Genomic DNA, 10768 nt, shown 5'->3' with positions numbered 1-10768 from the left:
ATTCACTTGTTTTTTATTTTTGGTTACAATCAGTTTGCACTTTTGCTGTAGAATAATACCGTTTATCAGTTACTAACTACACAAATGGCTACCACCAAATTAAAGCATATCCTAATACCAAAATTTCAAAAATAAATGCAGTTTGCAGCGTTCGTGGTTGTTTTTATATTCGACGTACCTCAAGTATATTACTAGATATGAATACGTTTGCTTATCCTTCACCCGTGTTATGTTAAGACAAATTGTGTTTAACTTTCGTAAGTAGACAGATGTATTTGATATTCAGTCGTTTAAGCATGTTTTGATTCATGATTTGATTCATCGCTGTTGATGGGTAAATCCATGGTATTTTAACGGGACCTTTTCACAGATTTTGGCCTTGTATTTAAGTTTTTCATTAAATGCTTGAAATTGGTAAATGTAACGATTGTAACTAACTTGCTCAAGTATAAAACAATAATACAATCTTTAAAAAAGTAATCATCAACTGGGCTCGAACCACTGACCCTCGGGGTTGATGTCTTACACACCACTCGGTCATCCGTGATGACATAGTGAGTCATGTATTTTATACTCTATATAAGCAATCCTCGTAATGTCACAAAATAAAACGATGACAACAGTACTCTTCAAATTATTCAATCGTTTTGTATTCGTAACGCTCGATAATTTTCAGGTTTTTAAATCTCCAAAATGCATATCATGAATAGTTTAGAACATGGTACATGTTCATTATTTCTGTGTCCTCGCAATTGTCATAAATAAAACGAAAATTCGCAAATCTTAAAGTCTTTAATTAAATTTTGTCAATTAAGCAAAACGTGAAAAGGTCAATTTAATGATTTGTTTACAAAATTATTATACAGCTCAGCATTTTAAGTAGCATATATAAACACATATCGTCGACATAGCCATACAATGTTCATGAAACTGCAAACCAAACAATCCGTGCGGTGAAAAACCGGTCATATGGTCCTATTAAATGGATGTTAAAATTACCGCACGAAGAGACTGACGCCATATTTTCTCTCCACCCCGGCAAGCTTGCTGGTTTCTGTAAAAGACTGTTAAATTGTTTGCAGTAATGATGTTTTTGTTTTGATTCGTGTTCTGGTTGGTGTACATTACAAGCGACAAATATGTGTCAACAAATGTACACATGCGATGATAATTTTACCATTATTTCACAAGTCTTATTTCGGGTTATTTTTCCAGCGCAGCCGCTTTTCGCGGCTGGTTTTACCCATCGCGCAGGAATTTCGCACTGGTAAACATGAATCAGCAGGTTGCAAAATAAATGATGTTATAAGGCGTAAATCATCGGTATATGTGAGAAATAAGCAATTAATACTGTGCGTAACATGTCGCAACATGCAGAGGGCCAATAGTGCAGATGGAACAATACACGTGTAAACTGTTAATATTTGAGTAGGCAAATAAAACAACAACCACAACAATGACAAATAATCCCCAAAACATTATACAGATATTTTTAATGTTTGTGTTACATGTCTCATATGATATTGATGTGTATTGAAAAATATAATTTATAAGGATTCTTTCACTGTATCAAGTTGGGGTTTTAAAATATTCTCCGTTTGAAAACATGTAAAATATAGTCAAACGGTCATATTAAATGAAGACTAGGAAGTCCAAGGACACGGCAAAGATTTCAATATATTGCAACAGGATTTTATTAAATCTTACTAAACATGACGATTAAACTGTCATCTATTCGGAAAGGTGTTGAAGCATTCGGATTCAATGATTTTACTTGTTGACCCTTTCTAAAGTCCCATGTATGAAATGTATTCGCCATCGTTTGTTTCGCTTTCTTTTTAACTCCCTACATGGGCGTCCATTAAAGGGTTAACAACAACCAAGACGCACCTGCAAGTGTTCCATGTCCCAAGTCATAGACTTTTATAGAGTCATAACAAGAAAACACCGGAGTCCATTTTCAATCGCTATGGCTCCCATTTGTCATTCTTGGTGTCGTATTGAACGTAAAAAATCCAGACCTCATCAATGCCCAGGCATCAATAACAAGGTTTAAAGCTCCTACAAAACATCGAACAAATTCATGCCTGCCCATTCCGCCCGCGTGAAAAGAACAAAAGCGCGATTTACTAACCCTTTATTTCGAGATTATAATGAAATTGGAATTTAATTTGCTCTAACCACCAAAAGCAATCGAGTATTCGCCCGTTCTTCATTAATTTCGGCCGTGTTTTGATGGCCTTAATTTGTCTTTGATAAACATTTTATTAAGTCCCGTCCTCGCCCCGTTTTATAAACCGCGAGACTATTCGAATATCAGGTCGCTTATAAAATGTGCCCTATAGTCCAATGGGTTATAAATCAAAATATCATTATTATCCAGCCAAATTCCTTACTTAATTTAAGGTATAGTGAACCATTTATAGCAAATTCTGAATACATTTACGTCTGTTTTGGACCGTGTCGGCGTATGCAAATGGGACGGATAAATTTCCAACAGAGGGCGTTTTATTTTGGACACATTTGATTGGTGGGCCGTATGCGATATTTATTGGTGCGGTCCTTACAAACATGTGAAAATTACGCACCTGCAGCCTTCGAATATGGCCGAGAGGTGCACTTCGCAGACACTACGAACTTCTCAATAAAACTAGTAAAACAACACAGCGAATTGAATGTCTGCTGTGCTTATAATTGTTTATCAAAAGCAAGTTCTACGCTGTAAGTATTATTAACATACATGGGAAATACAAATATAGTCTTGCACATCTGATAAATTCAGGCATGTGTGTTGTTTGATACCGATAGCATAAAAGGACATGTGTAAACAATTCTATTGCGTATTCTATGACCGTGTACCGGAATAGCATTGGTAAGATTATCTAATCAAATGCCTGAACATGTATAATCAATGTCCAGATTTAGAATTTTCGAAGCTGTAAATGACTACAAATAAAAATAATAATATATAAACATAAATAATCTCCTGTTATTCTTTTCATGTTCTTTTTTTCCGAAGGGGGGGGGGGGTGTCATATTACTTGAAGAGACATATGATTAAATTTACGGCCTGAATATAATTTCGCATTAGGCATAAGGAATCAAGTTTCTTCGACTTTGCATTAATAATCGACTGCGTTTTGTTGTACGCGTAGTTTGACAGGACGGCTGACCTACATTGCGGATATTCTCGATGAATGAATACATTTAAATGTTTTGTGCTTCAGAATGCTATGTTTTTCATTGAAACAATCTTAATTACACAGTTAAAAGGTTTTGCAAACGTACATGAACTCCTTCTGTATCTGATTTGATTTCATAATACATTGAATTGTGTTACTATATCCGCTGAAAACGCATTTTGTAATGTAAAGCAAAACACAGTTGGCTCATCCTAAAAAGTTTTTACTGTGCCGACTTTTATAATTTTGAACGTTATTTCTTAATTTTCAAGCAGAGAAAGTGACCAAAACTTTGAAAACATTTTGCAAAAACACAAAATCGATCATTTTTACCGGCTGCGCAGTGGATCAGTGCGCACAGCATCGTGCTTTCCAGGAAGTCTCGTTTAATCTCGCGTGAGAGCACCTGATATGTTATTTACGTTGCACTCGTCTCTTAACGCTCTCAGCGATCTCAGCGTTTCGCAGTGTGACGTCGGCTAAATATTAGGGCTCATCTGGTTTTATTCACAAAATATTATCCGCTTGCTTCTGCGTTTATTGTCGTCTGTAACTGCCGGGGAGATTAGAGAGTAACATAGCACGAGTTGGAGATTTTATTGTTTTTTAGCCAGAACTCCCATAAAGTTTGTAACATTTTGTTTTTCGTTGTTTTTTTCTTCCCCGTTTAATTCATGTAACTATCGTTTATATTTTTAAACACGCTATGCCTGCTGTATATTTAAGAATAAGACTTATGAGAACAACACATATATATCCATTTAATAATATTGGCATTATTACATTATTATTTACATCATTATTGCATTTCACACAAAACAAATAATTTATAACTACCCAGATTTAGTACAACTAACGCAACAATATGGATCCGAAATGTTCGCTTAAAGAGCGCTTACTTATGATTTCTCATTGCTTTTTTAAAGTTAAAATTTATCAAAATCTACATTTTTAAGTTGAGGAATGTTGTAAAATACTTACATAAAAAATTGGATTTCCTGTTATAGAAATGCAAGAATAGTTAACATTGTGTAAAAAGTGGAAAAACATATATCCCGAAGCATATTCGTTTTTTATGCACAATTATTTTTGTTATTTTTACTTGCTGTCAACGTATGTCAATAATTTCGAAACAACTTATTTTAAATGTGGTCGATCCGCTGATTTTGCCGTGCCTTCTTTTTGCCACTCGCGATTTCTGACGCACATTTCCCTAACGTTCAAACGTTATTGCGCTGACGGACGTTTCCATCTCGCGCTGTCACACCCTTCCGAAATAGTGGGCTGGAAAACATATCAGAGAAATATTAAAAAGAATTAATACACTTTTCTTCCATTAGTAATTTTTAAAAAGAAATGCGGATCGGAAAACCAGATGAAAATAAACCCATAGACATATCAAGCGATGACAGATAGCTTTGATGTATGTGGCTAATTGCTCAATTGTCCCTCGAACGTTTTTGATTTTCGTTCAAAGATTACAATACAATTCTTGATTTACAATTAACCGTTTCGACTTGTAAACGCGTCGATATGAACGTATTCTGGGTTTTACAACCTTTAGAAGGCTGTAATTTAAGGAAATCAGACCCTCGCAACGTGGTCGAGACCAAAGCGAGGTTTTGACTTCAACCCGCGGTTTTATGTATTTCTTGACGATTTTTGTGGAATTAATTTTCCAGTTCATCATTTAAGACCAAGAGAGCTATAAAAGGGACCTTCCCCGCCTGACAAATTAGGGAACAAAACGGATAACAAGAATGAATATGTTAACAAATAATGAAAAATGATTATTAATAATGAAATAATTGGGTCTATTTCCACCTAATATTATCAGCTGACGATTCTGTGATCTCACAATCGAGTTAAGATGTCAACTGACACGTGGGGGTCCTTCGAAACAGCTCATGTTTATTTTCTTGCAAATGCGTGAGGGTATATTTATCCCAGCACGAACACCGCTGTACTGCCGTCGTTTCCAACACGGCGCACGTGCACAAGAAAATAGTCCCACGCCGGTAGTGGCGGAAGATTACTCGGGGTCAAAAGTGGTTACAGATTTCGGGAACCTGATATATACTCACCGTGTTTAGTCGGGAACCATACTGGATATCACGTTTGCTCAGAGGCGGGCGCGTTACCAGCAGACTGTCATGTGATCACGTGATTCACTTGTTTTGTAGGTTTGCCACGTGGTTAAGACAATTTTAGAGACATGTATCATGCCTCTAATGATAAATGACTGAGTACGCTGTTTTTTGTTAAGTGATATATGATGCGTGTTACACTATGATGTGTGTTCCAATTGATGGCATAATACTGTTGCAGTTGTTCCTATCAAACATCGAATCTAGCCTCGCACAGTCTAATCATAGACGGTACTTTCCGCCGAAAATAGATTTTCTCTTAAAAGAGACTTCCTTTGCACACAAAAATACTGTGTGGAGTTCATTGGCTAATCTGGGACGACACTTCACGCACATGCATTAATAGCGTCAATTTTATAAAAACTAGGCTCGATTCATCGTAGCAGGAGTTAACTATGTTTTGCTTAAAACGAAATGCGCTTTTTAAGATGTTACACGAAAATTGTCTGCTGGGTACATCCTGAAATTATAATCAGTCAAATGAATTAGGTATACGACAAGGGTAATTTACATGTATATTATAACTGCAATGTGTTAATTGGCGTCGCCCTGGAGGGCGGCGACTAGTATGTAATGCATTTTTTTTGCTTATGGGAGGAGAAGTTATTTTACGGATCAATGTATATATTTTTGTTTTAAGAATATCTTGCATAGTGGTGATTTTTTTTTGTAAATTAGTGTAAATAAGTACTGCATTTGTGCCTTTTACATTTATTACAACATTTATTGCCAATAATGCAAAGCTAATTGTTTTAATTAATAACTGACCCACAACTGATCACAGGGGAAAGATCACAGGGACTGGGCAAATACGCGAAACTTTCTGGTTTTGTTTAAAAAAACAAATGATGTTTTGTATAAAAACAAAACATAATCAAAATATATTTATTTTGTGGTTTTTCTAATTTGCTTATTTAGTGGAGAATCAATGTAGTACGATATTTGACGACCTATCGCGCAAGCAAGTTTATTGGAAGGCGTAGTGGTACGAAAACGTACAATGTATTAGTTAATTAATATACATATTATAACGATCGCTATACACAACTTCACCAAATAGCAGTACATAAGTGAATGTCAGCCGGAATAGCTCAGTTGGGAAAGCTTTAGACTGAAGTTGTTTACGCAACAGTCATCTTGAGGCCCCCCGGTTCAATCCCGGGTTCCGGCACGAACGGAACATTTCGGCGGCTGACAATTTTTTCAGTCAGGCTAATAAAAATAATAAAGCTTTATTTTATGTAGACATTTTAAAATCCATTTTACTACCATTGGACATTTAAATTATAATTAATGGGTGCAACGTGGTGACAACGTTAAATAAAATGTCTTACATCACTTATATATATCTTATAGAAATACACCGGTTTTTATATTAACAAATAAATGCAAACAACACATCTATTATCCATGTATTTTAATGGTTGTTTATCATAGGCCTATCCCTACCACATATAGAGCGCGAAGCGCGACGCGTATTATTGATTGTAACAATGAGTTGCGATAAAGGAAGCAGCCGCTTATCAAGGAGGAGCTGTGTCCCAGCAACCCGTTTCCTTAGAGTCAAGCACTCCTCGGAGGTTTTTTTAAGAACCACATATAGAGCGCGAAGCGCGACACGTATATCCAGGTGGTATGGGCCCTTTAGCGTAATCCGACCATTACGTCCGTAGTTATCTTCCTTAGAAGTTGAGAAATTTTGAAATCCTTGTTCGAAGTCCAAATCCCCCGTTTTTAGTACTTTATTCATTACAAAATATATGCACATACAATCATTTTACACAGGAAAAAGTACATATATATATATATATATTATATATATATATATATATATATATATATATATATATATATATATATATATATATATATATATATATATATATATATATATATATATATATATATACATATGGAATACATGAAAATGAAAATGATAATGGAAATGAAAAAGGTGGTATGTTTTGAACAATAAAGGACACAAACGTTCACAAGAAGAAAAGCATATGAAGTAGAAATATTAACATATTTATCTTATTTTTTTCCCTGAAATTTAAGAAAACAGAATAACATTACAAAATTATTCCATTTCTGAGTATGTTTTTCAGTTTTACCCTTCCAGCTTGCGATTATCTCTTCGATTTTTATTTTGTATTTAAAATATTCCAAAAAACTTTCAAAAATTGGTGGACATCGTTGATATTTGCATTTAAATATAAAATATTTTCCTAGTAATACAATAAAATTGACACAGTTTGAGCAGTTCCTATTGTTGATAAAAATATTACAAAGTGAAATACATTCATAAGACAATTTGAAATCAGTTGAAATGCTTAGTTGGGTTTCTATATATGTCTCAATGTTGTTCCAAAAATATGAACATCAGGACAATTCCAAAACAAATGCATATTAGTTTCAACAGACACTGAACATAAATCAAAGAGACTAGATTCTACAATGCCATATTTTAACAGATTTTCGTTGTTGGGAACAATGTTCATAAGATATTTATACTGGAACGTTCTTAAGGAGGAATCGATTGTGATTTTTATATAATTTGTAAATATTGATTCTTAATGTAACTGTTTATTAAAAAGCATTTCCCATTTGTGTTCTTGTTTTTTTTTTTATGTGTATCCTCTATTAACAGATCGTTTATAAATTTGCATATTTTTGTTGCCGGGGTGATTCTGTTAATAAGGTAACTAGGTGGCACGTATGACATTTCTTCATTGTTCATTTTTTCTTTCCAGCATTTTGGTATACAACCAACTAACGTGTGGTATTTTAAAAATCAGAATGGGGCAAATCATATAATTCTTGAAGTTCTGTGAAAGTATGAAAATGTTTGTTCCTGTAGTTAAAGATATGTTCTGTTTGTGTAATACCTCGATCGAACCATGTTTTGTAAAAAAAATGTTTTATTAAATAGTAATATGTTTGAATTGTTCCAGAGTATATCTTTCCCTATGTTTGTCTGTTTTTCTTTATAGTTCGCGCGGCACCATCCTTTTAAACATTCAGTTAAAAATTTAGATTTCAATTCCAAAGAGTCTACGTTTGATGATTTTAGGTTGCATTTAAAGATAAAGAGATTGCCATTTTTTTCAAGCATGTCACTGTAAATTTTTGCCCATTTTGTAGTTGGTTGATATAACATCCGTTTTACCCAGCTTGATTTTAGCGCGTCTATAAAATTTTCGAGATCAATCATTTTGAGTCCTCCATTTTTGTAGTTTTGAACAATTTTGTTTCTCGCGATTTTATCTTGTTTATAATCCCACAAAAATGAAAACATTGAGTTCTTTATATCTTTTATAATTTCATTGTCTGGATTATTTAAAACTGTTAATGGATATATAAGTTTTGGAAAGGCGAATGTTTTTAAAACTGTAATTTTCCCCATTAAACTTAGTTTCCATTTTTGCCATTTTGCGAGACAATTTTTAAACTCTTCAATCTTTTGTTTGATGTTATACTCGGTCATTTCGTCCGTGTTATTCAAAAAATGTTATACCTAATGTTTTTGCACTTTCCGATGTCCAAGAAAAATTGTGTTTTTTACAGAAAATAATGTTTGAAAAATTCATACGTCCTATGCACAGAACAGTGCATTTATTTTTATTTAACCTTAGGTCTGATATTTTTGAAAAATTATCAAGGGTTGCAATAAGGGTCTCAAATGATAATCTGGATCCATTCAGAAGGAATCATGCGTCGTCTGCGAAGAGCGTTTGTTTAATTTCTGTTTTTTTAACACTTATACCGGAAATATTTTCATTTGTGTTTATTTCATTTGCCAATAATTCTATACAAATTATAAATATGTAAGGAGACAGCGGGCAGCCTTGTCTAACACCTTTTTGTGTGCTAAAATATTCAGAAAAGTGACAATTGTTTGTTATGCATGACTTAGCGTTTTTGTTAAACAAATTAATCCAATTAATAATTGCGGAGTTGAAACCAAATTTAGCTAAACTATTCCTCATGAAAGCACGATCCAGACTGTCGAATGCCTTGTTTTTTTTATCAATGAGGACCCAACCCAAACTTAATATGAGCAATATCGGACCATAAGTCCAGAATTATGTCTCTTTGAATTTAAAAATAAAAGTGAATAACTGCTTGGTTTCAAAGAATTGTGAAGTGCAGCTTACAAAGATACAATTTACAGTTTTCATTCATTTTTTTTTTCAAACTTTTACAGTGTTTTCATATCAATGAGTACTCAATCCCTATCGTAAATGAGCAACGTAAGAATAAGTTCAGAATCATCTCCCATTCAAGTTGAGAAAAATATGAAATTACGCTTACAAGATGAAGCAGATTTTTAAATACCTACACAGTTCTGTTCCATTAATGGAAACTGCACACGGATACCAGTAAAAAAAGGAAACCAATGTAAATAAAATGAACTATGAAATATTTGGGGGTTACAACACAAAATCATAGATAATGGTTATTTGGCGGTTATAAAACAACATCATAAATAATAGTTATTTGGGGGTAATAACACAAAATCATAGATAATGGTTTACCAGTATCTTTTTCTATTTTGTTTAAAATAATCGGCCAATATATTAATATTTACAGTAGAAAAAAATCGTTCCATGTAACTTCATTGAGTGCCTTTTACACTGAAATTCCCGACGCCCTTTGATGCTTTGCATCAATACTTATCTTGTTTGTTAAACCAACAAACTTTATTGATTGTATTAGAGCGCTGACTTCGACTAAAGTAAACAATCCTAAATTCGGACGAAATGACGCTGTGTCGAAGCCTATTCTGTAAATTGACAAGTTCTGTGCTATAAAATTGAAAATGCGTCGCAAAGCCCATTTAAGCTTAGGTAGCTGGTATGCACTGAAGTCCTTTACCCTTTATGCCTAGTGTATAGAAAAAAGGCCTTGGCAAACAGCGTCGACGCGGCGTCTCATCAGGGTATGCACTGTTTGCTTAAGGGAATTTCTGTAAGAAATATTCTAAATATAGAAATAAATATACTAGACGTCCCTAATTTTGGAAATAAATTGATCCAATTTAGAAGGATGGCAGAGTCCACTGGGCATAAATGGGTTAATCAGCCAACCCCATAATAAAACACACCTCGCTTTTCAGGAACGACTGTTTCGGACTAAACTGGACTGTTTCTAAGAAAAGACTTTATTTAAACGAAAAATACCATAAAGGCGGAAACTGTCGTCCCCGATTAGCCTTTGCGGACTGCAAGACTTATCTGTGACGACACCCACGTGCCTTTAGCCCGTTTTTCCCAGAACGAGGCTCTAGTGTTCCAGTGACGTCTTCACCATTGTTGACGTCACGTTTCCTACTAAAATTAAGACTTATAGTGGTGCCATGTCACTGGTTTTGGTGTGATGTTCGTCTAAGCTGCAAATGAATTATGTTTTTATGTTTCATGAAGGCATCATTATTGT

The sequence above is a fragment of the Dreissena polymorpha genome, chromosome 6, assembly GCF_020536995.1.
Source record: "Dreissena polymorpha isolate Duluth1 chromosome 6, UMN_Dpol_1.0, whole genome shotgun sequence".
Classification (NCBI taxonomy): Eukaryota; Metazoa; Mollusca; class Bivalvia; order Myida; family Dreissenidae; genus Dreissena; species Dreissena polymorpha.
The sequence above is the reverse complement of the archived record's forward strand: the minus strand, read 5'-3'. Positions refer to the sequence as shown.